The sequence below is a fragment of the Cyprinus carpio genome, chromosome B15, assembly GCF_018340385.1.
Source record: "Cyprinus carpio isolate SPL01 chromosome B15, ASM1834038v1, whole genome shotgun sequence".
In the NCBI taxonomy this organism is placed as follows: domain Eukaryota; kingdom Metazoa; phylum Chordata; class Actinopteri; order Cypriniformes; family Cyprinidae; genus Cyprinus; species Cyprinus carpio.
This window is the reverse complement of record NC_056611.1, coordinates 20,060,381-20,088,319: the sequence shown is the minus strand read 5'-3', so window position 1 is coordinate 20,088,319 and position 27,939 is coordinate 20,060,381. Positions and strand designations below refer to the sequence as shown.

The 27,939-nt window shown below is 36.8% G+C and overlaps 1 long non-coding RNA gene across 1 annotated transcript; it reads right to left on the bottom strand.

Moving 5' to 3' along the window:
* Positions 1-8,530: 8,530 nt before the first annotated feature.
* On the bottom strand, positions 8,531-27,907 carry LOC109103955. Its single transcript, XR_002020142.2, has 2 exons — positions 26,542-27,907; positions 8,531-8,801 (listed from the first exon to the last, which is right to left on the bottom strand). It is a non-coding gene; the product is annotated as an uncharacterized LOC109103955 (long non-coding RNA).
* Positions 27,908-27,939: the final 32 nt, after the last annotated feature.

Sequence of the window (27,939 nt, the reverse complement as noted above, 5' to 3'; positions counted from 1 at the left end):
GTGTCATGTAGTATTGTGGATCCGTGGATTCTGTCAATATTCACAATATTCACAAAGCAATGGATACAAAAATAGCCTGTAAACCATAAGCTTGCTTTCTGACATCAAATATACAATCTGTACATATCTGTAGTGTTAGAGGATTTGAAAAACAAAACAAGACAAAAAGCAATAACACTCTCATCTCCTCAGAGAAACATGAATTATTTATACCCCCCTTGTCAACTAACTGGAAATATACAATAACAGCCAAAAAAATATTATTCACCTGAGGGACACAAAGTAGAGATTGTGTACTTTAACTTAGTACATTAAAAACATTTTATCTGCTTGTGATAAAGACAATTCAGTGCAATACTTCTTTAATGATACATTGTGCTACTGTGTTATTTATTTCATTTCTTTTTTTTACACTGAGAATCAAATTTCTCTTTATCTTTCTTAAACTTAAATTCTTAGACTTTCTTACACAATACTTTTTTTTTGCTTTTGGAAGGCTGCAATTATTTAATTAAAAATAAACTATATTATTTTGAAATATTATTTCCATTTAAAATAAATACACTTTCTGTTTTAATACATTTTTAATGTTAGGTATTCCTCTGATGGCAAACCTGAATTTTCATTACTGATTTGGTGGTCAAAAAACATTTCTCATTATCTACACTGAACAAAATTATAAACGCAACACTTTTGTTTTTGCCTCCATTTTTCATGAGCTGAACTCAAAGATCTAAGACTTTTTCTATGTACACAAAAGGCCTATTTCTCTCAAATATTGTTCACAAATCTGTCTAAATCTGTGTTAGTGAGCACTTCTCCTTTGCTGAGATAATCCAGGTGTGGCATATCAAGATGCTGATTAGACAGCATGATTATTGCACTGGTGTGCCTTAGGCTGGCCACAATAAAAGGCCAGTCTAAAATGTGCAGTTTTATCACACAGCACAATGCCACAGATGTCGCAAGTTCTGAGGGAGCGTGCAATTGGCATGCTGACTGCAGGAATGTCCACCAGAGCTATAGTTAACAAAGGTCTGGCAAAAGGCAGAAAGATTTTCTAGAAAGAAAAAAAAAAGATAATACAGACATCTGACAAGAACATTCAAGGACTAACAAGATTTTGCAGAAGCTATTCAAACAAGATCTATCAAAGGTGCAGGGGCTGGATCTTTGAGATAAGGACCTCAGGAAAAAAAAAAAGAAAGAAAAGGAAGGCTTTGAAACTTCAAACATCAAACACAGAAAAACCTATACAATGCATCTAAAGAGGTGGTATACATGCACTGTAAGGGCATGAAGTGTCACACGAGAAAAAGCCACAATAGCAGAGAATTATTTATAAAGCACACTTCTGAATTTGATATGCGTGAATAACTAGAAGAATGAATGGTGAAAGCCATTTACTCTTCACCGTTTACATCTTAAGCAAAGAGGCTGGGGTGCAGAGGCCGTAGCTCTTGGTCAGATGCACAGAGATTTGTCAGTGAAAGACGATGAGAAAGGCAGAAGGGAACAGTTGCAATTGCATCTCCAAATGATCAAGGCTCTGTCAATTTGCACATTAAAATGAACAGCTGTAAATGACATTGACTTAAAGATGGATGAAAGCAAATGAAGAAAGCAAAAGAGCAGCAAAAGGATGCTCGAGTGGCTCTTTTCCTCCTGTTCCTCCTAAACAAGCCCCACCAATCTGTATAGCTGGAACAATAGAGCATGTGCACTTTTGCCATTGGGCTCTCTATTTGTAGCTCTAGTTTGATCACATCTGCAGGAGAGTAGAACACCACGAGGTCTTTAAGGTGAAATTCAGAAGGGGTTTGAGAGCATCGTGCCACCATGTAACCCTGAGTCTTATTATGGTTCAGCCTTGCAAGGACATGGAGGTGTCAGTGTACAGGAAGCACTTGACAGTATGTGTTTGTGTGGAGAACGCTCTGTTGAACGCCACCATGTAAACAGGCTCGAGAGATACTGCACACAGTAATATTTCCCTTCAAGACTGAATTTATGACATATGGTAAAGTGAGAAGATTCATTAGAGTTAATTATTATATAACACAATATCTTTTTGTTTGATCACACAGAGTGGAAGTATTTATATGAAGCTGTTTTGTTGGTTCCAGAGATAATTTTTCTGCCTTCATTAAAATGGGAAACTGTGAGCCATGAAATTACTGAATGAATTATTGTCATCTGTGCAAATATTTGTGTAATATAAATATGCAAAACAGGATGCAGGAGATAAGTTATTATGATTATTGTGTGTTGTTTTCAATTTTAATAGATTTTTCTTTAGTGCCAGCTTTTATTCTTAGATCTTTCTCTCACACATCATTGTAGTAGACTATGGACAGTCTCATGTTTGTGAGAAACTCAAGAGTTTAATTAAATTTGGACCAATAGTACAAATATTAAGATATTTGTCAAACAGTGAAGTCAGGATCAAAATATATTTCAGTTTGTGGGCTACTATAGCCCTATACGTGTCACACTGAGAGTGACAGTTTGCCTCGTTTCTAGTGTACAGTGTAACAGTGTTGCTAGTGTTGATAGTGTTTTCATTCATTAGGAGCACATCGCTCTGTAATATGAGCAAACACTTCCCTCTTGTGGGCAATGTTTTTCTATCTATCTGTCTGTGACAGCAAAAAAATCAAACCACCATAGCCTGTTAAATACCTGAGGAAAGCTGTGTGTTCACGTTCCCATCTTAGTTGCAGTTGTTTGGTTGGCCCAGGACCTCCTGGACGTAGACTACGTAGGTGAGATCAAGGCTGCTATTAATGGATAAAGTTTTGGGAACACTTGTCAGGGAACACAAGAAGACTACTAACCTAACCCAGTCAGGTGTGCTGTGGAAAATTATCCAAACTTGTTGGGTTGTTCCTGTAGCTCATTTTACATAATGATTACAACATTTGTGTAATTTTTAAAAAGGTTTTTATTTAATGAAAAATTAGCCTTACTAAATGAACTATTATTTATAAGCTTTTTTCCTTCTGGTGCCTGGATTGGAGGAATTTTGGTTAATATTTTGCTAAATGTGTTTTTGTGCTGGTAGTGCTGGCACCTTGTCTGGTTTAGGCCTGTCATGGATAAATAGTGATGACAATAAAACCACCAGTAGGTGGCAGCAAGTCCAAGTTTTAATAAATTATTTATCGAATCATTAAAATCAAACGATTCGTTCAAAACGACTGATTCAATTGGAAACGAAACAAGTGAGTCAATCTGATTTGGACTGTTGAATCACTGGCTCACTCGATTCGTTCAAAATCTGATTCATTCGAAACACCGTGTGGCTATGCACTGTTGTATAAAATTAATAGCAGCACATTTGTGCTCGCCCACATGTGCTGATATTCAGAAAAGTACTTGTGCAATGAATATAAAAACGTAAAAACTATTTTCTTTCATTGCTTGAATTATAATTAAGGACATTCTAACTGAATTCTAACAGGCTTCATCGCGAAGTGAATAATTTTGAACTCTCAAGACGTGTTTTTGTTTGTTTTTTGCAAAGTCGATGACTCGATAACGTCAGCTCTCCTATCATCTCTCAGTCCCTCACAGTCACACATACAGCACAATAACATAATGTCAGGGAATGTCTTTAAATTATAATCAAGGAAAAATCCTACCTTTTCTGTTGTTTTCTTTTTAAAGAACTTCAAAATTGCGCTTGAACAATTTTGCGCGAAAAATTACGAAAACGTGTTACCTAACCGAGTTCTGATTGGCCAATCGCCGCTATTTAGTTTGTGAATTATCTTAAGTAGAGAATTTAAACATTTCATTTGCATGATAAGTTTTATATAATACACATTATTAATCTAAAGGGGATGGTAAGGGGGGATGCTTTTTGTCATTCCAGAGGGATGCCATCCCCCTGTAAGTTGATGAAAGCGTTTAATGCGATACACTTGCTGCCTCAGATACAGCCGATAATGCCAGACAAACACAGATCTCCGTCATTCGCTGGTCAAAAACCATCTCCATTTAATGTTAAGTGCAAGTGTCTGATAAAGCCACCAACTCTGGCGACGTTTAAACGTTATACCTTTCTATCTTTTTTACTATATTTCAGTGCTTAATTAGCTTAGTTTTTTTAGTGTTTAATTTTATTAAAGTGTATATAAAAGACAAAAAAAAATCAACAACAGTCAATACAGTCAACACATTTGAACATTTATTTATTTATTTACTTACTTACTTAGGCTGCTTATACTTAAGGCTACTTAGGCCTACTTACTTACCTATTTTCTTATTTTCCTCCAAGCTGTGCCTTTCTACCTACTGGGGGCATATTCTCCTTAATTTGCCATAGAGCAGTTATTAAAGTTATCAATAACATTGAATTGATTATTAAAATATACTAATTGAAACATATATTAGGGGTACAAAGTTGATTTCATGCTTTTATGGGCCCACCAAAAATAATCTGTATGTAGGCTACTAAAATACAATGAATTTGTTTGTTTGTTTGTTTGTTTGTTTGCTTGAAAAAAACAAAAAAAATCAAGAACACTATTTTGCTCAATACTTTTATATAGTGTAGTTACATATTCTACCAGCAGGGTAAAAGGGGGTGCTCAAGAGCAATAAATTGTCTAGTAACTTACAAAACAAACAAACAAAAATCACCAAAATGGATGTTCAAACCTTGCAGGCTCATTAGCCTAACGTTACTAAAGGTAAGCAGTGATAACTATTCTTTATTTATAATCGAAAACGTTAAAGTTAAAACTTCCACGGGTAAGTTGCATAATCTATCCACCTTGTTTAGATGAGTCAAATAGGGTGAGGATAGTAACTTCTTATCCTGGTCTGGTCACATAAATGAGGTCTCTAGGATAGATTAAGTAAATTACCTCACTTTCCCTAACAGATTTAGTAAGAATCTAGTATTACTATGTAAAATACAATAAAAGCCTGTGTACCTATAAATGAAAGAGCAACCCAGCTCTGTACCTGTGGCTATGTTTGAAAGAGGGGATATGTGAAGAGAATATGAACGTTAAAGCCTTATAGCTTTAAAGGAGAGGCTTTATGGAAGGTCAGCATCAGAAGCATCAATCACTCTTCACTTTTTGGCCTACCACATACTTTCTTTGCTTTTTGTTGAAAAAATTCCAGTGAGCTGGAGGCAGAAATTTAAATATGTTTATCTCAAAGGACCCCATCACGCACTTATGAGCTTGGCATATTCCTGCTCCATCCTGTCTGCCTATACTGCATGAAAATGTGCATATGTTAAAGCCTATGGCACAGTTGCTTTGACCTCTAATAAGGCATTTCCTTAAAGCAAACATTCTGAAATTTAAATAAGTTAATTTCAATAAATCCACCTTCCACCAGCTGCAGGGCAGGATTTCAGTCCATACTGGTAGCATAACCTGGCTTACTTTCTTTTACCTTAACAACCAAATGACTTAGAACAGTAGCCTTTGCCCTATAAATTAGGTTGGAATCACTGATCCATTTCGGGGTTGATGAAATAAATATTACTCAGGTATCATATCAATCATTTTAAAATGCTCAAATAGGGAAATTAAAGCTACCCTCTGAGAAAAAATAAAAAATAAATTTATTATAACAGATAAAATAAAATAGAATCTTGTCTTTTATTTGAAATGGCAGCTGCATAACAAAAATGGAAATGAAATGAAATTAAATGAAACCTGAAATAATACCTGTTCAAAATGTCAACAATAATTTTTTAAAACAAAGCTGGATTATAAACGTTGTGAAAAAAAAAAAAAAAAAAAAAAAAAAAAAAAAGATTATAAACGTTGTGTCATTAATTTAAAAAAAATTGGCAATCCATGCTTTAGACCACTAGATGGCAGGCTGTAACTTCACAATGGATTCTTATGCTGTAGTTACACAAGACTGGAATAGAGCAGCATTTTACCTCCATTGTGCGTTATAGGTTACTTAAAGAAAAAATTGTTAGTGACATGAAGTGCAATGGCAAGTAAATTTTAAGTTTATTAAGTTTCAGCACAGATTAATCTATTTGCTTGTTATTATTTAATCATTTTAATTCAGCAAAGATGAAACATATGCAGCACAAGTAGACCGCTTTTATTTGAAGCTGTTGGTGCAGCCCTCAGTCAGGTTTAACTCTCTACACCCACCTGCTTTGGTCAAACTGTTGATTCCGTCTGTATCAATTTCATTTACTCCATTTGAGAAAGAGTAAATAAGCATAAACCCCACAATCGATTTAGTTGTGACATTAAAAAAGAGCAGTTGTCAGCAATACTGTAACCATCTTTAAATCTGTGTTATATAACATTTTATTTCAAGTGTCATTTCTGTGTATAATTATCTCTTCTGATATGTCCTTGCTTCAGCTTGAGTCTAACTCACTTTCTTGTGATATTTAAACTAGACGGGATGGATGCAAGGCTTTTTCTTTAAAGCACTCATTGACAGCATTAGATACAACATCAGCATTTTTTTTGATGGAGGTAGGAACACTGTGTTTGCTTTCCCTCCAACAAAGCCGAATTCTCTTTGTGGACCTGGTATGGGGGTTTGGACCTCTGCTACTGTGGTTTTGGCAAGTTTGTGGTTCAGCAATCACAAGTGTTCATGTTCTCTGAGTATTAGGTTGATTTGCACTCCTGTGGTTTAAAAAAAAAAATGTGATTACTGGTATTTATTCTGTTCGTATAACTGTTTATAGGAGAAATAATCTTTCTAAAAAAATCTTATTTAGGTCTTTTTGGGCTGGTTTAAAGTTTGGATAGAAATATGAATTTGCAAATGTAGGGATCAGGCCATTTGAGTGGAGATCTCTCAGTGGAATGTATAATTAGACAGAGGCCTGTGAAGGGAGAGAGGTACTGTAGGCATCTCTCCAGCCCTTAGGCTACCAGCTTCAAAACATTCATAACTCCGTCCAGTACGTAGTAGCTGGTACATTCCACATTTATTTGGGTATATGACTTATATATTGGATAGTTTATCCAAAAATGAAAAGTCGCTGAAAATGTACTCACCCCCAGGACATCCAAAATGAGTTTGTTTCTTCATTGGAACAGATTTAGAGAAATGTATCACTTGCTTACCAGTGGATCCTCTGCAGTGAATGGGTGCTGTCTGAATGAGACTCTAAAACAGCTGATAAAAACATCTCAATAATCCACAAGTAATGCACATGACTCCAGTCCATCAATTAACGTCTTGTGAAGCAAAAAGCTGAAACAACCATCATCATGAAGGTATTTTAATTTTAAACCGTGAACCATAACAACACTTCCTTCAGCAAAGAACATCCATCCCCTGTTGTTCTCTCTCATCAAAACCACTGGCAACTTATTTGTTTGGAAATGTTTTGGACTGTTTATGCTTGTAAATGGTGCTCAATCTGTGTGTATTTCTCTCCTGAATCAGACAAGACCATTTTTTAATGATGGGTTTGTTAATGACATACATGCATCTTTCACTTCACAAGAAGTTCATCAATGAGCTGTAGTCTTGTGGATTATTTGTGGATTATTGTGATGTTTTTATCAGCTGTTTGGACTCTCATTCTGACGGCACCCATTCATTGCAGAGGATCCATTGGTGAGCAAGTGATGAAATGCTATATTTCTCCAAATCTGTTCCAGTGAAGAAACAAACTCATCGACATATTGGATTGCCTGAGCCATTTAAATTTTTTATTATTTTTGGTGAACTATTTCTTCAATAAATCATAATATTAGTTGAGCAACAATATAAAATTTAGAGATTTATGGCACTATATATTTGATTAGACGCCTAATTTTAAATATATTTGTGACCTGTCTGTGCTATCTGATGCTTTGCAGAGTGCACTATGTAACCTGTTACTATAACCTGTAACTATGTTTTAGATTGCTTAATATCTCTGCAAAATGACAAAATGACTCCTCGTGTCCTTCCATATAAGCTTAGGTTAAATCTCACAGTTGTCGTGCCTGATGCAAATCTGACGCATGCAGCCGGAGCAGATGAATAAAACCAACTAATGAATTGTCATTCGAGACTCATGATATGATAAAACACACTGGAGACCTGTGGCTGTTACTAAGCCAGTCTGCCAAATCTGAACCAAAAGAAGCGCCGCTTCGGTTAAATCGGCCTCATTCATTTTTGTTGGACGTCTCAATAAAGCACTAATGCTCAAAGTGTGGCCTGTGGAAAAAGCTCTTACGGGAAAAAGGAGCTATTCTTTTCGTTGCCCTTGACAAGCGAACAATAGAGGCGGCATTGTGGAGAGAAGGTCAGGTTGTGTAGCAGGTAGTGTCTGTGGCAGGTAACTTGGGCGAAGCATGGGGCTTTTGTCTCTCTGTCTGGACTCCCACAGCACTCGGTTCCCCCCTACCCCTCTACAGCAGTGACTGGATTCATCCTATTAGGATGCAGCTCTCATTCGCTGCCTCAGCTCACTGGTGGAAGAGAGAAAACCATGGGTAATTTTTGTAAGGCATGTACTGTGTAGAAAAGTCTTAGTATGTTTCTTTAAAAAAAAACAAGCAAGAGAACAAAGTTATTTAACTTTTATTCCTTTATTGAACAAAGTCTGGTCAAAAGCATTTTACAAGAAATAAAAGAGCGCATTTCTTTTGTATTCTGTGTGTGTGAGTAAAGCAGAGCTAGAGAAAGAGACAGAGGGAGTTTCAACAGTTTTATAATGCATCTAATAGAGTGTGTCTGGTTGTACTTGGCAGTCGCTGTGGCAGCCCGGGAACTCATTGACCTCTCAGCTCATCTGCACGGAGATGTGCTAAGTCTGAGGAGCTTTGCTAAACACCGCCGGCTGCCTGCAAATGAAACACACGGCACAGTTTCAGCAACAATTGCACATATACATCATTTCAAATGGCCCTGTGGTATTTCAGTTCGAGCCGAAAACCACACATTTACCATCTTATTAGAGGGTTTTAGAGATTGGCGCTCGACTCATCTGCGGTAAACCTACATATCGGCCATAAATAACGGCTTCATTTCCATATGAGGCACAATATGCACAGTTTTTCGCTAACAGAGAGAAATGATGGTAAGCATTCCATGAAAATACCCCTACAATTATAGTGAAGTTAAAGCTCGGTATATGAGACATGCAGTGAGGTTTTCCTGCATTGAAGGATTATTTAGCCAGTTTAAAAAAAAAAAACATGTCAGCAAAATGGGAACTGGTGTCTAAGAAAGTGCAGACAAACTTAATCATAGGATATCAGGTATTCAAGTCAAATAGTGTCTGTGCACATCGTGTCTGCTCAGTAGCTTATGGATATGAGGGTTGCCGCCTTTGGGAGACAGGCTACTGAGTGAAAGTGACCTTGGTGGTGCCGATACAAATAATGCCATGGTGCACCACGTTGTCACTTGCAAGCTGAAATATGGGTGCACAGGGATTGGGTTGTCATGGCAACACCTACAAAGCAATGCAGTAGAGGGCGCCAAGTAGACGGAACAGAGTTGAAGAGGGACAATGGAAGATTTGGAGCCAGAATATCATTTGCATCAGTTACAGACTGGATCCAAATCACGACACTAAAGTGAATCTCACAGGCGCTAATGGCTGTCTGATGGCGCATGGTTAAAATTAGGCGAAAAAGATCATAAAATATATTTATATTTGCCTTGCAACAGCACATTTTTAAGAGATTATTACAACTGTGCAAGAAATTGAAATGTGAAAATGAAATGAAAATGTTGTCAACTGCAGCGTATTCAAAGCAATGGCGGCAGTGCTCTCAAAGATGGAGTGAGTTTTCAGGTGACTGTCTGGGCGCCTGCCGCAGTGTCTGAAAAACCCAGACATCAGCCAACTCTGATCACCCCCCAAGTGTGTGTTTGCAAATATGTGTGTGTGTGTGTGTATGTGTGTGTATATGTGTGTGTGTGATAGAATAGAAGGGGAAAGAGGCGGATAGAAAAGAGCTGCATCCAAAGTAACTGTCGTGTCCTTATTTGACTCTCATTTAGTAAATGGAGACAATAGCTTCAACCTCAAGCATCTTTCTTGCAATATCTGTCAAGAAATTCAGTCACTTTGAGGCCTTCCTTGACCTCCATGGGAGTACATATTTAATGCATCACTTAAATTGGGCAGAAATCGTGCCAGCTCTGCACTATAGAAATTACCCGCAGTTCATGACTCATACTGTTACTGCTACTGCTGGTAAATCACTGTAAAAGTCCACAATCAACATCTTTTATTCAATTTGTAATTCCAAATAAATCAGTTTGTGATTTCCCAAGAAAACGGTCCAACAGGCCTCATGATTTACTGCCAATTATTTCCCCAATTTGATTTGTAATTTTCACAGTATACAGAAAAGAGCCCACTCTACAGTTTCATAAATCACTCACCATCTTAATACCAATATCCAGCAAGCTGTAAACTATCAAGTATAAGTTTTCCACTTTGAAACCCTCTGAATAGAAACCCAAAGGTATGCAACTCCAAAGTTAAGACCTCTTTCCAATGTCTTATTTGACTGACGCACTGTGGCTGGTTTTTAGTGGACATGCGCAGTCGGCTGAGTGACTTCAGGCTTACTGTGCCATGCCTGACTGTTTTGTATTCATGGTGGATGACTATCTCGCTACTGTTGCTGGGGGCTCTGTGGAGCAAGCACCTATTAGCTGGAAAACTGCCACGGCTTGGAGTGAAGTTTAATAAATATATAAAAGCCATACAGTGCGTAATTGGATGGTTAGCGTCAGAGGACAATCAATTTTGTTGAGGTTGCATTTTTAGACGCTCCTCTTTTCTTCTCTTATTCATTTTAGAGAGTCAGGGGTTTAAAAAAAATGACAAAAATGGAGCAAGAGTCAATCTGAGTGATGTAATCAAATATAATAATTACTGTATATATTTTTATTTTTCTTGCTTATTAATAGCAAAATCTTACTTAGCCAGTGGCTTTATAATTGCCCCTCCACAATACATGTAGGCTAATGCAAATGAAAAAGCAGGTACTGGAATAGAGAATTATTAATATGAATTCAATATGAAGCAGGCAGGCGTTCTGCAGAATTATGCTATTTATCCATAAATGGTTTGAAGACTCGCTTACAGCTGTCATAAACCCAAGCAATGACATCTTGAAGCAAAGCAATTATCCTCAGACCTGGATTCTGATTGGAAACTCTATCAACGACTAAAATATTTCAGTGACAGTAATAAATCCTGCCTGCTCCTTAGATAAAAAATACATTCCTAATCCTCCTTCATTGTTCACAGACAGCACATGGGCAGTGATGGAATATACTGACCTTTTCCACCTTTTATTTCCATTGTACGTCTTGCCTCCGTGATAATTCCATAATAAAGGAGCCAACCTGCTTTTAATTAATCTGCCAGAGAACTTCTTCGAAAAATTATTGAAACCAGAATTTGCCCTCCCTACACGCTCGACAATCTCTGTCTCTGCCAATATACTGTAATAGTAACCATATGCCCAGCAGGAAGCAAACCAAATGCATTACCTACATATTAAATTCCCAGTAAATTCTGTTTTTGATACGCCTTTTAATGCATTAGCTGTGCTTGTGAATGAGCCACAAGATACATCTCGTTTTACCGAAACTACATATAAGGAACATGTACATTTGGCTGCATTTAATTAGACTTTTACTATAGTATTGTAATAAATTGATGCTCTCATCTGAGAGCTTGTTAGATGGAAAACCACCTAATCAGACACCTTAGCTGCCAGATGTGTTGTAGAATATACAAGAATATACAATAATTTGTAGTACAAGAGTATACATTTTCCCACCTCTGGATGCTAAAACTCTGACTGTTAAGTGACTGTTTAAATCTCATGAATATTTAATGAGGTAAGCAGTGAAGCAATTTATGATTTGTTGTGTGATGATAAACAAATCTCAATACATGAGCACAGCATTGTTTTACATAGTATACGTTTTTTGCACAACAATTAGAGGGTTAGAATCACAAATTCTCGGTTAACCCTCAGCTCTACCCAGGGTTAAAAGTGGCGTTAACCTTGGATTAAATGCAGTGTGAAAAGCCCATATACATAACACAATGTACAATCATACATAATATGATTTGTATTTGCTAAGTAGACAAACTGTTGCACAAGCTCATTTGACTTTGTGAGAAAGACTTTTTTGGAGAGGTGCTAAAGCCCTCCACCTGTCTCCCAAGCTCCTGACCCGTGATTTTGAAAGAAGAACTCACGAGTTAGGGTCTCAGGGAACAAGAGGAGGGCAGCCATAACCAGCTATGCCTATCCCTTTTCTTTCATCAGACCTGAACTCAGCAGCTCCTACATTGCCAAAAGTTTGTGTCCTAAAGCATCACTGTGAAAAGACATTTGGAGGCACAAGCCGGAAAATGTCGCAGGTAAAATACAAAGAATATGCACGAGATGGAAGTCAAAATAACAATAGGATGATGGGGCGGAAAAGAAGAATGGAATGGCAAAGAGCTAAATGACAACTTGTGAGACTTGTTTCCTCTTTTTCGGATTGGACTTTCGATAGACAAATGCCCTCTGCTCTGCAGTCTTTGTGTGTGGAGAGGAAATACATCCCCTCCCCACCTCCATCTCAAAGCCAGACGGTCAGTCCTTCCTCTTTGTTGTCTTCTCTAAGTCATGACGGACTTGCAATTCCGCAGACACCCAGCAGAGACTCAAGGTGCCTCGTCCACATCACAGGTAGGACAAAGCGACCTTGCATTGCAGTTATATACATCAGACAATAGCTTTAGACAGAGAAAAATCCCCAGCGAATGTCTGCGATACTTTCAAATAGGCTGCATCGAACACTCAAACCCGATTGCGATTAAACCGATCCGCCTCAAGACAAAGATGTCAGTCAGTTATTTGGAAACGCGACTAGTTGGCAACTACATACAGATGTGGCAAACATCCAAACCCCACCCCCTCTTTTACCTCTTCCGCCACTATTCAGTACGCTTAATGAAATCTCTCCCATCTGTGGTGGCAATTCAGTCGCTCACCCCAGCCAAAACATGAGTGATGTTATTCCCCTCACCTCTCCAGGCTCCTCCCCCAATCCCCCCCCCCACACCTCTGCCCTGTGTCCTCCCCCGAGGCGGATGAAGGGGGAACGGACCGAGGTGATGCTCCTGGGAATGCGTAGATTATTATCGGCATTCACAATTTACCTCTGGCTTTCCGAACAAACAAGACGCCATCGCTGCCACCATCCATCTCTGAAGAAGAGAAAAAAATCAGATTTGGAGGTGAAGAAGAGAAGAGCCGGGTGCTGAATCAGATGCAGACTGGTCTTCGGAGGGGGGCGGGGGGCGGACTGGAAGGCGCAGGTTATTCCCGCCCCGGCATTCGCTGCCATTGGTTTATGGGAGACATCCATCACCCTGTCCCGCAGTGGCAGGAGGCTGCGGCGCATGAGTGAGATGACTGCTTCTCTTCAGGCACAAGGCAAATGGCCGGTGGCAGAAAAGTGGAGCTGAAGATCCAAAGAAAGACCTCACAAACTCCATATCTTCCCGACAGCCGACCCTGTCATCAACCCTGTCCCGGCTCAGGGGACGCTAACCTTAATTGACTGAGGAGAGCAATAAACCTTTCGCACTAACTATTCTGCGGTTGGTCTGGGTCAATTGCTGACATATTCTTTGAGAAATTAACTATTAAGCAATCACTTATACTACTGCTGATAGCATGTTATGAATAAGTCTTTGCCTAATGACTAATTCATCATTAAGTACGTCTAACATTATAGTGCGAACACTGAGAATGGCAGAGAGGTTGCGTGTAACAATATAATGACTTGCAGAACAGCATATCCTGTGGTTCAGTTCATTCCCCGTTTCGTTAACACTCCTGCCCTATGCAGGCATCCTCAGAGGAGCGCAGCGCTCTGAATGTCAGTATATAATCTCCACTGCACCAGAAGGAACACAGCCATTTCTACAGCAACACATAATTCAAGTCCAAGTCCGCTTGGACTCCAGACTGCAAACGCTGGAGACTCTACAGGGCCAAGGGACTTTTAAACCAAATGAAATCAATGCAGGCCCTAAACTAGTGCCTGTAATCAATCAACTCTATTACAGCCTTTGCCTCAGTGTCTGGACACTGCTGACCCCCACTTTCACCTTTGGACATTAAGGATGCAGCAAATACATTTCCAGCTTCACAAAGCTTGTTAGTCCTTGTGCAGTTGAGTGTTATACAAAACCATTAAATTAATGTACTCTTTAAACACTATATCGGAATTGTGCAACATTCAGAATATAAGAACTGGCTCTCTTTCAATTCATAAGTGAATCTATCTATAAATCTATCAAAGCTTTTTAAACATTTTTCAGAACTTTCAAACAAGCCAATATTCATTGCTTGTCTTGACAAATTTGCTTTTCTAGTTAAAATTAGTCAATGCATTCTCAATTCAAAATAGTGCACAATTCTGGACTTTTCTAACATTTATTCTCTGCTCAACTAAAATATCTTCAAGATCTTGAAATCTGTCTAGTAAAATTTCAATTGAGACTGACTGTAATGACCAACAGTGTAGAGTGTGCAAACATTAGTAACTATCATGTCTTGTCACAGCAGATGACAGCCTACTCTATCGACGCTGCCCATGCTCCTTGCGCTCAATGCTATTGATTTCTCTTCGGGGTCAAAGGGCGAGCCAGCATTGATCCATGAGACTCTCTGACAGCACCGAAAGGACCAGGTCCAGACAAATCGATGACACCTCAGTGCACCACGTATACATTATGGTTATTTACTGGACATGAAGCAAAAGCATGCTTTATCACTTGTCTGTCAGGTATGGCAGAGCTAAACAAAATTCATATTAGAGCTTCAAAGTAAAATCCATTGGGCGGAGTGAACAGATGAGTGAAAAAAGGGTGAACAGATGAGTGAAAAAATTCCCCTCATGGAAACTTGTTGGGTTGCCATTGAAATTATGAGTGAAGGTCTTTCTTGTGGTTTTACAAAACGAATTTATTGTCTGAGATGTAGACAAATACAGAATCAATTCTGTTCACCCTGTAGTCGAAATATGAGTCTCATTCAAGTGCAAAGATAGATGCATGAAATGAACTGTAAAACAGAGACATCAAGGAAGCTATCAATAGGCCTTGGTTTTGAAAGCATTTGTAAGAGATAAAACATTCTATTTCAGAATATTTTATCGATTTCAGCTGCGATTGAAGTGATTGGCTGCAGCTTTGCGTCTGACAGACATAATCCTCGATGACTGGCAAGGTTATGCATGAATCTTTAATTCCATTCAATACTAGTGAAAGTATACATAGAAGTCCATCTCTCAGACACACTCAGTTAATTCAAATGCTCATTCCAAATAAAAATGCATTACATCACATTACTTCATTTGCCTTAGGATATTTATAAAAGTAGACAAAGTCTCAAAGTTTTCTTTTAGTTTAGTTTATGCTGATTGGTGGCTTGTGTGCTCCAAGGAAAGCTAGAAGGTTGTACAGTTAACTCCCAGGGCAAAATTCTAAACCATACAACCTACTACCTCAACCTGGATGCACACAGTCTCGGTTGCTGTCATCCCTTTAGAAGACGTTTATATAAACGGCAAGCGATGAAAAATTACAATAGACAAGTCTGAGCAACTTCGATGCCTGGCAAACAAGGAAAAGAGTGCAATATGTACAGAAAAAAGCAAAACCAGGCTGGCTTTGCATGTTAGGCGACTTTCTACCACAGAGACAGAGACCCATAGAAACAAGCTTGTGCCATCGAACTTTTCACAAGATCGGATCTACGGGTTAATGACAAGTGGCTGCTCGTTTGCTCATGGACTTGGAAAAACACTGCAGTGATTGTCCTACACTATTTAGAGACATAAAGATTTATGTTAATATTTGGCACATCAATGTTTGACCTCCACAAGATCTGCATTGTAAACAAATAATTTTGTCTTTAATTTGGGCCTGCAAACATGCAGCATAATGCAGAGAAATATACAAACTACTCTTTTGTGATGTAGGCAAAGGTATGAGCCACTACGAGAAAAGATCTTTCAGTTTGTTTGTTTTTTTACGCAAATAAAAAATGAAGAACATAAACATAAGTATATTTGCTATACCTGAACACAAGAATTCCTGTTTTATTACCTGTAGCATAAAAATGATGAACTACATGAAAAAAAACTTTGCTAATAAAATCGCAATAAGGATGAACTTTTATTAAAATGCCCAATACAGAAACACACATAATTATTTTGATGTTAGGCCAATAATAGCTAAATAGATGAGATTTAAATTTTATACTATTTTGTGTAAAATAAATAAAATGCACTACAATAAAATCTATAGTTTTAAATGCTATGCACCACAACCTTTATGTTAAAGATTATTTTTAACAATGTTATTTTTGTTATTAAAAATTAACTCCAATATCAGCATATTACATATCCAAAAGGAAATAATAACAAAACAATAACTAGCATCAATAACTCTTATTGTGCATTCCTTACTTGTACAAACTAATGAAATAAAAAAAATCTACCTAAATCCCTATAAATGTAAAGCAGTTATGATGGTTGGGGTTGGGGAGTTTGTTTGAAGCAAGAGCTCAACTTTGTTCACAGAAATGGCTTCACTGAAAAAAGTAGGTAGCTCAACAGATCGTGTTCCCCACTAAAAACTTTGACAAGTTCAGTGATTGATAACACAGAACTCTTGCCTAGTCCAAAACCTCAACAGCCTTTCCCACTCATGAGTCACTGAGGTAATCTTGCTCTTTCAAAAATGATGCCAGAAATTCAAATGCCGGCACGCCCTGGGATGTCGGACTCAGTTCTGTAAGGAAAAGAGTTCTCTCTTGCTAAGCTGAAAACAAAGCTGCATCTTAGCATTACTTTTAGTAACCCTAACTAAACCACAGTTAGCTACTAATCCTAAACATCAAACAGCATTGTAATGACAGTCTAAAGACTCACTAAGTACAGTATCAGTTTCATTACCTCTTGACCTCTCGCATGACTGACAGCTTTTGTAAAGCCAAAATTGTATGGGTGCACAGTGGTAGACAATGTTGGGCCTGGAATGAGAAATTTACAACCACCATCTGAGCTCTTTACTGTTTTCCATAACAAAACATGATGAACCAAAAACATCTTCAACTGAAACGGCCATGTAAGGTCAAACATGGCTCTTTGATTTTGTGGTCAGCTTCAGTTTAACCTTGCACATAAGCTGGTTCACATTACCAGTAAATTTAAATGGAGCATGGTGAATAGGAACAAAGCTATGAGGCTTTGCAAATAAAAAATGTGGACAATGTCAGAATATACCAGCCATAAAATAACATTTCATCCTCCCCCACGCCAAAGAAAAACTCAGGTATCATTAATAGTCAACATGTATATATCTATAAGAGAATATATAAATATCTGTATGCCCTTTAAAAGTGAGGATATTTTGATAAGTCTTCAGTGAGAGTAGCATTTTGCAGTTTTGACAGTTAAAAGGAGAGTTCACTTAAACACAAAGTCTGTCTTCATTTACTAATCCTGATGCCATTCCACAGCATATGAGTTTCTTCTTCTTGGGAACCCAAATATAGCAGGGCCTGTAAAGCTGCAAAAAAGGACAATATGTTCTTTAAAAGTACCATTATTTTTAGTTTTGTGTGAGAAGCGTTCGTGTCAAACATTAGAACAAGGGAAGCATGATTAAAAGTACACACTGAAAGCAGTGCAAGTTGTTTTGAACAAAAGCCAAATGCAAATAATAAAAAAATCACTCCAAAATTGCTATTAAATTTTACAAATAATTACAAAGAAATGGCAAGTAATATAATTAAATGTCAAATTTGAAGTAGAAAAGACTGAAATAGATAAATAGATGGCAATTTAAAGGGATAGTTCACTCAAAAATGAAAATTCTGTCATTAATTACTCACCCTTATGTCGTCCCAAACCCGTAAGACCTTCGTTCATCTTTGGGACACAAATGAAGATATTTTTTATGAAATTCAAGAGCTTTCAGACCACGTTTAAGGCCCAGAAAGATAGTAAGGTCATCATTAAAATAGTCCATGTGACATCAGTCAAAAATCATCAAAAATATCTTCATTTGTGTTCTGAAGATAAACAAAGGTCTTACAGGTTTGGAACCACATGAGGGTGAGTAATTAATGACAGAATTTTCATTTTTGGGTGAACTAACCCTTTAAGTCATTATAAATGAATGAAAAATTATTAATTTGTGGCCTTTTCCTCACTCAAAGCTAGCTTATGGCTTCAGAAGACTTGGAAAACTTTTCAAGCTCAAAAAAATGGCTAAAATCATCATAAAATGGCCCCATCATGGCCTTTTTTTATCATTTTAGAGCTGGATTGCCCCTGGTCACCATTTACTTTTATTACATGGAAATGCACAACATGAACATTTCACTAAATAATTTTTTTTTTTTTGTCACACATAATTACATTACACTTGGAACGAAGGCAGAATTTCATAGTTAATCTTTCTAAATGTACTTGCATAAAAGTTTATTTCACCTCACCAGTTCCATTCCTTGTAAACATAAAGATTAGCCTAGAATGTGACAAATCCTAGTTCATTTATGAAGAATATTTCCATTTATCATAAATTCCATCCCTTAGCAGATTTGTACCGTCTGACATGTGAGAATGGAAACCTAGACTGATCGATTAGTTTTATCCCAAGCATTAACAAAATTAATGAAAGCAAGGACAGATAGGGATTGCTGTGGCAGTTTATCTGAAAAAGGGAGATATTTTTGGCTACAGACTAACTGTTTGTGCACACATGAAGTGAACTCAATGGTGCCATTAGTCTTAAACAAGCAAATGCTAGCAGCAGCTGAGTGGGGCCCCTCACGTGCCATTTGGCTACAAGGCAGTGTTACATGCATCGAGGAGTCACTCGGTTCATAGCAATTACTCAAACATATGACAGGACTCATGACTCACACACTGCACCGCATTTTGCTGAGTGAAAACAAGACTGGTTTGAATCTTATTAAAGTCACAGAGAAAACTCTGACAGATCCACCACACTTCTCACTGCAACTCTCCAGACCTGACCTAAAAAGGTTTACAAAGAGAACCCTTGCTCTAATGTGATTTAATTCTTCAGCTGTTTGGAGAAAATATTTTCACTGAAAGCAGGAAAAAGCCTGTTCTTTCAATTATTTAATTAAAGCCCCATTGCATTAATGGGGGTTACTTATGATCCATAGTGGTCAATTTCTAGTTAGTATTTCACCAGCAATGTGCATTTGGCCTTCGCCTGTCTCATCAAACGTGTTTTATTGAATATTCCTTTTTGCCAACTTGTAAATAATCCATCAGAAAGTGAAGATCAACTAATGACTGAATCATTATAAAATACATTAAGCCAAAAAATCAGGTCCTATACTAGTTTGAAGTTTAGCCAACTGCATTGAGCCAACCCACTCTAACTTAAGATGAATTGGAGATAGGTTATGGGAACTGTTTCTCTGTCATAATTCATAGGCAATTTTTACAGCATCATGCACCTGTGTGTGGTTGTCCAGGAGGAAGTTGTGGCCCGTGGCACGCAAAGACCACTGACAAGCGGTACACTTTTCCAGATGTATAGATGTCAAAGATCAAATCCCTCTCTTGCTTGATAAATAGTCAAATCTTATCCCAGATTCGAGGTAGATATCCATGACATCCTTATAGCGGTTAGAAACCTAAAAATCCCGGAACCAAACTCAGCCCACTTCTTTGCAGGGAATCAAAATCCAGTGTAGTTTGACTCCTGAACAAATGACTTATAAACCGGATTGTTTTCATGAATTGAACACATACAGCTCATAACTAACTATGAGACCTCAATTAAGGTAGTTCCTGACTGTTGTTTATATCACAATGTGTAGTTGAAAAAGCCTATGAAAAGTTTATATTATTAATTATTCATATTCTCCCAAATACATATATATGTTGATGATATTTATGAATATAAATATAAATATATATATATATATATATATATATATATATATATATATATATATATATATATATATATATATATATATAGTTATACTACTTGTTACATTTTAAATAGGGTAACTTGTAATCTGTAACCTATTACATTTCCAAAGTAACCTTACCAACACTTATTGTTGGTAATGACTTTCAAAGTTGTAAATAAAGCAAAAATTTGTATTGGAGTACATTTTAAAAGAAAATACTATTTCAGTCTTTCTACTTCAAAATTTCACTGTAAATTCAATGTGTTACTTGCTGTTTCTTTGCATTTGTAAAATTTAGTTGCAGTTTCTAAGTTAAATTGTTTCAATGTTGTCTCTCACACACAGAAAAATGTTAAAATACTTCAAAATTCAGTTAAACACCTGCGTTTCTTGTCTCACTACCCTTCACTCACCAATCCATTTGTGTCAATTTTAAGCAATTATTGCTTTGATGGATGATTGGATGAGCTGAGACTATGAGCCTGAGGCGTGCAAGGAAAGGTCTTTTTTCAGCCCCTGTGGAAAGGGACCTGATAGCGCAAGTTCGAATCAAGTAGAGATTTACTGGGAGAGGTGCCAAGAAAATGACTTTGTTTGACCCAGCTGCCAATCAATCTCCTCGCACAGTGCCAGACTAAACACGCTCAGTATTTTAGCGGGACTTGTTGGCGGCAGTTGCCGGATGATTGAGGGGAAAACTGGGGTCCTATTCAGGGAGAGATACATGAAGCAGCAGTAAACACACTCACCCCAGTGTCTGCGGATACATGTCTGCAGAATAGTAGGAAGTCTGCAAAAGTTACATTTGGCCTGCAAGCTGGTCGTCACAAAGAGATTTCTGTATTTATAATATAATTTGTTTAAGGTGCCATGGCCATGTTTGAAGACTTCAATGTTAATTATTACACAAAGATAAACTTTTTTTGTCATGTTCATTTATTCTTCTATTATAACAACCTTGTATAAATATATAAATATTCTGACAGCTAAAGCTAAACTGGTTATACATACAACACATACAGTCATTAGATTATCTAGTAAGGCAGAGTAGTTAATTTATTAAATAAAAAAATGCATTCAAGTTCCATCGATTGATCAACATAGTACAGAAATTATTTCAAGTTTTCAAACCTGAGGTGGCCAGCTTTCCTTTATTTTAACAAATATATATCTCAAAAGTGTTGAGGCCAATGTGATGGAAGTATATTTATATTGATCATTTCTCACCATATAAAAGACTACTGCCAAGCACAACATTAGATGATTATGAAAAACATCAATACTTTATGAATTTCAAATGATCTAGGCTTGAAAATAACCATAAGCATCAATATGGCTAAATAAAGCATCATTTCAGGATCATTGCACACAAAAAGCTTTTGAAAGCATTAATTAGACTTCCCTTCAAAAAAAATCAAATGCCATTTCAGTTGAATTACTTACTTTTTTAATTACTTTCCTTGTCTGCGGATCAACTATGCTTAGCGTTGATTTCTTACCATAGGCGTGTGTACAGTATGTTATCCATTAGATGACGAAATGCAAATGAACTAATATGACCAACTGCAATCTGCACTTAAATTTTGGTCCTCTCTCTCTTTCTCTCTATTAAGGTCTTTCAGTTCATCACGGAGTTAGCAGTACAGGTCTTCATCTTGAAATGATATAAACGTAATATAGAAAACTGACTCGTTGTTTCTAAATATTTCAAGTTGTATTGAAGTTGCAAAAGTCTGGAAATTTCATAAGATTGAGCCAGACTAATGCTCACAACTCAGTTTCAACAGCAGGCATGTAAAAATGAAAATTCCCTCCATTTCATTCAATTACTGTATGCAATCCTTATTCCGGGAGCTGGAGAATGTCACATGATGCAGTGCCGATGACTCAGTATAAAACAATATCAAACAGACCGGCCAAAATAAACTAAACCAAAGCTGATCAAACAAGAATATTTGTAATCCAACATTAAAAGCTCAAAATTGAATCAAAATGTTCAAATTCATGTTGTTCCATTCACAGATATATATTTATTTAGAATCAGATTTTACGGCAACACAACACTTGTTTATCAAAAAACTAATAACTTTTACAAAAGTTTCACTGAAGCAACAAAACATTTAATTAAAATGTATTATTATTAGACTAAACCACATAGGCCAAACAGAATGCCAAATGATTAACATGACAGGCTGAATACAAATATTTACAATTTTGGAAATTCATTAAAAACAGCAGACATGTAATTTGCATGAAACACCTCCGGAGAACATTTGAAAAATAGTTCTTGATAAGTAGTTTTCTGAACCTAAGGTCCTGCAGAACCACTTAAAAACCTTCATTTTTAATGCAATGCTTAGTAAGTGCTTAGTAAGTTTCTAAAAAGTCGAATGACTCATGAACACCATTATCCCTTGGCCTCTACATCCATTCAAGATCACAGCAGATGAAAATATCCATTCATTCAGATTCTGAACAGCACTGCTGTTATTGCCGCAGGCTGCTCTCACTAAAGAGCACCTTAGTGTGAGACTGCAATAAAGAATAATGACCACATTACCAAACGTGCTGGTGGCACCATTGTAACAGCACTGGTGAGCTAAAAGGAGGACAGAAATAAAATGGTGAACCCCATTTTCAAAACCGCAGAAAACGCATTGAGTTCAGGACATCAATGGAAACTGTAAATGCATTCAGGAAACTCAGGCTCATATTTTGGTCTCTGCCTGGACCACAAACACAGACACTATATACAGAAGTATGCACCTTAATTCTCAGATCTCTGAAAGCATTTACAACAGCACCACAAGGGGTGAGACTAAAATGTCTTGTGGCATTAGTAAAGCGTAGAACTTAAATGCCATTCAGAAGGTCATGAGAATGGGTTTTTAAAAATAAATGAAAAATAGGATCTGACCAGCCATTCATTGACTAGATGGACATCAGCTGCTTTTATGACAACGTTTGGGAAATAAAACAGAATTAAATCCACTTCAGTACAAATGTACAAAATAGTGACCAATCTAATGCTTTTGAATCAATATTAAATAACTGTTCACTTTAAATTGTTTATATATAACTATCCTCTTTAAAATGTTTTCTTGATTTGTTCCTCTTTTCTATTTTATTGCTATTTTTCTATTAAATTACTACCATAATATAGTATGCTAAAATTTAAAACAATTATTTTTTATGTATATTGTTGTATTTTTACACTTCAGTTTGCAAAGACAAAACCTACTGGTTAACTAAATCACAATCATAAGAAAAAAAAACTTCCTATAAAAACCGATCATTTAAAATAAAAGTCTTATTCTCTCTTTCTCTACTTTTGCATTCACTTTTGCTCTAGAATATGTATTGAAAATATTGTTGGTATTTATGGTAAATGATTTGAGATGTTCCTCATTTGGATAAAAGTGTGCTAAAATACTGATTATAAAAAAAATTGAGTGTTCAGTTGAGTTGCAGATTTTTTTCTTTCTATATTTGTGAAAGAGAAAAAAATTATACCATGCTGTTATTTTTTTGAAATATTATTTGTCTTTCACAAATGTTGAAATAAAATGTTTTAAATGCAAATTATATTGTGTTTTGTGAATTGCCCTTTATTTTTGAAAGGGTTGCATTATATTGTAAATTGCATGATACATACTATTTTTGTATCCAACTACACTAGTTCCTATTCATGAGCAAACTGAATGTTTCATGACTTTGTTAAAACTCACAGTTGCATTGCTTAGCATGTAAGAATCTGTGCACACTACAGTCTCTGTGGCAGGCAAAGGCAATGCAAAGTGGGATCCCTCAACACTACAGCTAATGGAAACCGAGTAGAAATGCATCAAAATGAAAGCTGGGGTCAAACGAGGGGAACAATTCCTCGGGGGCAAAATCAAAACAAGGAGCCGCATGAAACTGAGACTCAGATTTCACTGCTGCACAATTCGATTGTGTGATACCACTCAGTGCTACTATAATATTTATAATTACGGTAACACATTGAGAAGGGAGTACATTTTCTTCATATGATATAATGTGATCAATGCTTGTTACAAACAAACAAGATTCTGAAATTACAGTGCACTGAGATCATGAATTATATGGGAAACATGGACCTAAATATTTATCTTTTGCTTTGCATCTCAGGCATTAGCTGAACTTCAGTGTGGAGTTTGATACATACAAAAATGCCTTGCTAAAATGAAATTGCATTTGCATACATAAAAAAAAATGATGCTGAATAGTAACTTAATGCACATTTGCATTATAGTTTCATATGTATGGTTCATAATTTCATCATGTTTTAATGGTACTCAGAAGTGTGATTAAATGAGCTTCTAACAAACTAATTTCTATAGCAACAAACCCTCTGAAACGAAATCAATCTCAGGTCAGGCTTAAGCTGTATTCTCTCCCTCTATTCCCCCCGGAGCAGACTCCAAATCACTTCAGGGAAATAGGGAATAAATGGTTATGATCCAGTTTTATGGAAAGCAATCCAAAGAAACTTGCAATCAAAATCAGAGCCAGTGGAACAAAGAGCAAGACTACAATAATAAATATTTGCTGAAACCTAATCAGAGTGCAGCAGAAAAGCAAACCTTGTCTAAATGATTTTCCAGGTCAAGTACACTACTCGAGGGCAGCGAATGCTCAGCACCGGGGCTTTTTTTGTATAACTAAACAAATCAAGGGTATTTCTGCATTTCTCACAAATGCAAACTTGCAGATAATGCAGGGAAAAAAGAACTCAAAATGTATGGAAAATATGCAAAAGCCAGAGTTAAATTAAGGCCAACTGTTAGGGAAGTGGAGCATGTAGATTCCTGGTGTTTCCGACGTTCTACCCCTGCTGTGTTACATGGCTTCAACCCCTTTTGTGTAGAGTTAACCCGTTAAATCCCACCAAAGTGGCTATTCAGTGGAGTGCCATCCACCTCAGGGGTTATTGTGACTGGCCTTTGTTAAGAACAATAGACGTAAAGAGGATAAGACACCAGTAGCACTTCCTAACTTCCCCCAAAGTCTTCTCACTTTCTCTACACTGGTAAGGCAAGTGCCTGGAGCGATTGATCCCCCCTTTTCCTGTTTAACGTTAGGGAACTCATTTGTTTGATCCCAAGTGCACTGAAATTACATTAAATAGCCTGGCATTTTTCATACAAATGAAAACAGTGTCTTTTAAATGTGCACGGCTTTTCTGTGGCTGAAGCTTGTGTTTTAGTCAAAGGGTTTATTACAGAAAAACAGACAGCAAAAAAATGGATAAAAGCTGCCTGCATAGATGAAATTGATCATATTTAATAAATTCTGTACTTGCCAGAGCCACAAATAAATAAATACCATCAATGTAACCTCATAACCAAATCCAAAATAAAGAGTCAAAATGCATCTTATACTGGTAACATCAAATTTATTTTTCCTTCATAATTTTGTCTATTTTTTATTGCCAATTTATTTTTTTATTTTTTTATTAAATCTGTGAAATTAAAAATAGTCTGTCATTAAATAACAGTCTGTATCATAAATTTTTTTTTTTATCATAAAATCACAGATTTAAAATAAGTTGAGTGCTTGGAATTATAGAACAGTATTTGTCTTCCCTTTAATCATGGGTCACTGGTTAGAAAATATATTCTCGCTCTTGCCTCCCTCAATGCAGGTGAACTGAGCTCAAGACTTTCCCACGATCCCTCAGTAAATCTCCCTTTGCTCTGCCCCTTTCCTCTGTCCCAGCCATCTGTCTATTTTTTAGAGTGCGTCTGGTGAAGCAAGTGTCAGCTGCTGGGACAAGTCCAGCATTCCAAAACAGATTTCACAATATCGCCAGAAATACAAATATTTTGATCCAAAAAAATAAAACGCATTACTAAAACGTTGAAATACCTAATGACCTTTCTTTCTTTTTGTCCATCTCTCTCATTCGACAGAAACCTGTGGCTTTTTGACAAGACCATGAAAAGTGAATGTAAAGGTAAGCATGTTTTTTATAGTCTATGTGCTTATTTAAAACGAATCACCATCATCAAGCATCAACCTCTTCTAATATTATATTTCTGACTAATTAAAATAGCACATAATACATCCAACGAGGGGGGGGGGAAGCCAACGAGAATGTAACCAAAATTGTTAAGAATGTGATTATGTATCCAACAGAACACAATAACACAACATCTGCAACATATCCAACAACATTTGTCCTTCACACTCATCTTAAAGATTTTAGTTTGGCTCTTTTTGAAGTGAAATCAGACCCGTTAAAACAATAGCCTAAATAACACCTTAAAAAAATTAATAAATAATAACACAGCTATGTTACGGAGTCATGTGACATAGAGTCGCCCTTCTATCCTCCATCATTTCTCCTTTCTCTGGTGAGCAGCCCGTGCACGTATCATTAGAGCGTTAAAAGAAGCCGCGGGTCTCCTCCTGTGCTGCCTTCCCTCTGAACGTGTGACATTGGCTGGCTGAGAGCATGAGAACGGAGCCTTTTGAATAGCAGGATCCTCATACTTGGCAAGTAACCATGGAAGCAGATGCCTACTCTCTTTGCCCTCCTTACCTCCTTGCTCCCTCAATGAAAAGAGGGCACGCCTCGCTTTCTTCTTCCTGACCGAACTTGCCTGGCCCTCAAAGGGAGCGATTGAGCAGGTCACTGGTCTAGACTTGTTTGCGTGGTCCACGGATCAGCCTTAAGGTAACCCTTGCTCCCCGTGCGTCGCACCAGCGCAGACTGCAGGGGGGACATCGGAGATGTGAATTTGAAAAGGAGCTCCGTCTGATTTTGCCTTTGTGCCTTTTCCCTCATCGATTGGCTGAATATCGAACTCTCTGTCTGTGCATGTGTGAAACAGATAGCTTAGTAAGCATTTTTTCTAATCAAGCTCGTGTTATGGGCCAACTCTCTCGTACTTAGCCGCTCTCGAACCCTCCCTCTCTCTCTCTTTCTCCATTTCTCTCTCTTTCTCTTTTCCTCTTTCTGCTTTCTTTCCTCTTCTACTCTTCTCTGTTTTGATTATCTGGGACGTTTAGATAAATATGTTGTGATACTTCTTATCAATGTCATTTTTTTTAATCTGTTTTTGACCCTGAAATGATTTCAGCTTTGTGTTACCCATGGATTTTGTATGCTGCTATACAACTGTTTGCTTTTTCAATTTCAACTGGGATGACCACCAACCACAGAGGGACTTTTTAGACTATTTAAACAAAAAATTGGCAAATGCACTGCTTTTGTTTCCATTCCATCTTAAAACATACATGGATGGCAAATGGAAGAGTTTCTTTTTAAAAAGAAAAACAAAATCAATGTTACACACTGATGTCTCACAAGGTGAGTATAATTCTGTTCTCATATATTATATTTTTATATTTTTAAATAAGCTGATGTAAAAGATTTAATGGAAAAAAATAAAATAAGAAACAAATCTTTTTTTTTTCCGGTTTTTAATGTATCTACCTGAAACATATATGTTGTGTATGCTGGCATTAAAGCTGTCTTTGAACTTATCTGTGCCTCTCGGCACTTGGACGTGTTGTAATTATTGTGGGATTATTGGGATTTCACTGTGTACATATTGTGATAAAATTTGTTGAGTGCTGAATTTTGTCAAACATCACTGAATTAGTATTAGACTTCTTAAATACTAATGAATACAATGTGTTCTTAAATACATCGTTTTGTTAGGATTTTAGGCTGTTTCTGTTCAGAGACAGAAAAGGACAACATATAAAACACTTAAAATAATTTTAGTGATTCTAAATGTCATTCTTCAAGTTGTGTTGAAATTATTTATATACAGAATTGTAACTATATATGAAAATTACGTAGAAGCATGATAAATAAATGCATCAATGTAATATCATATAAATAATATAAATGCCAAAAAAATACTAAATAGCACAAAAATGAATCATATTTTTCTAAGAATATATGACAGCCCAAATGTAAAGCAAAGTA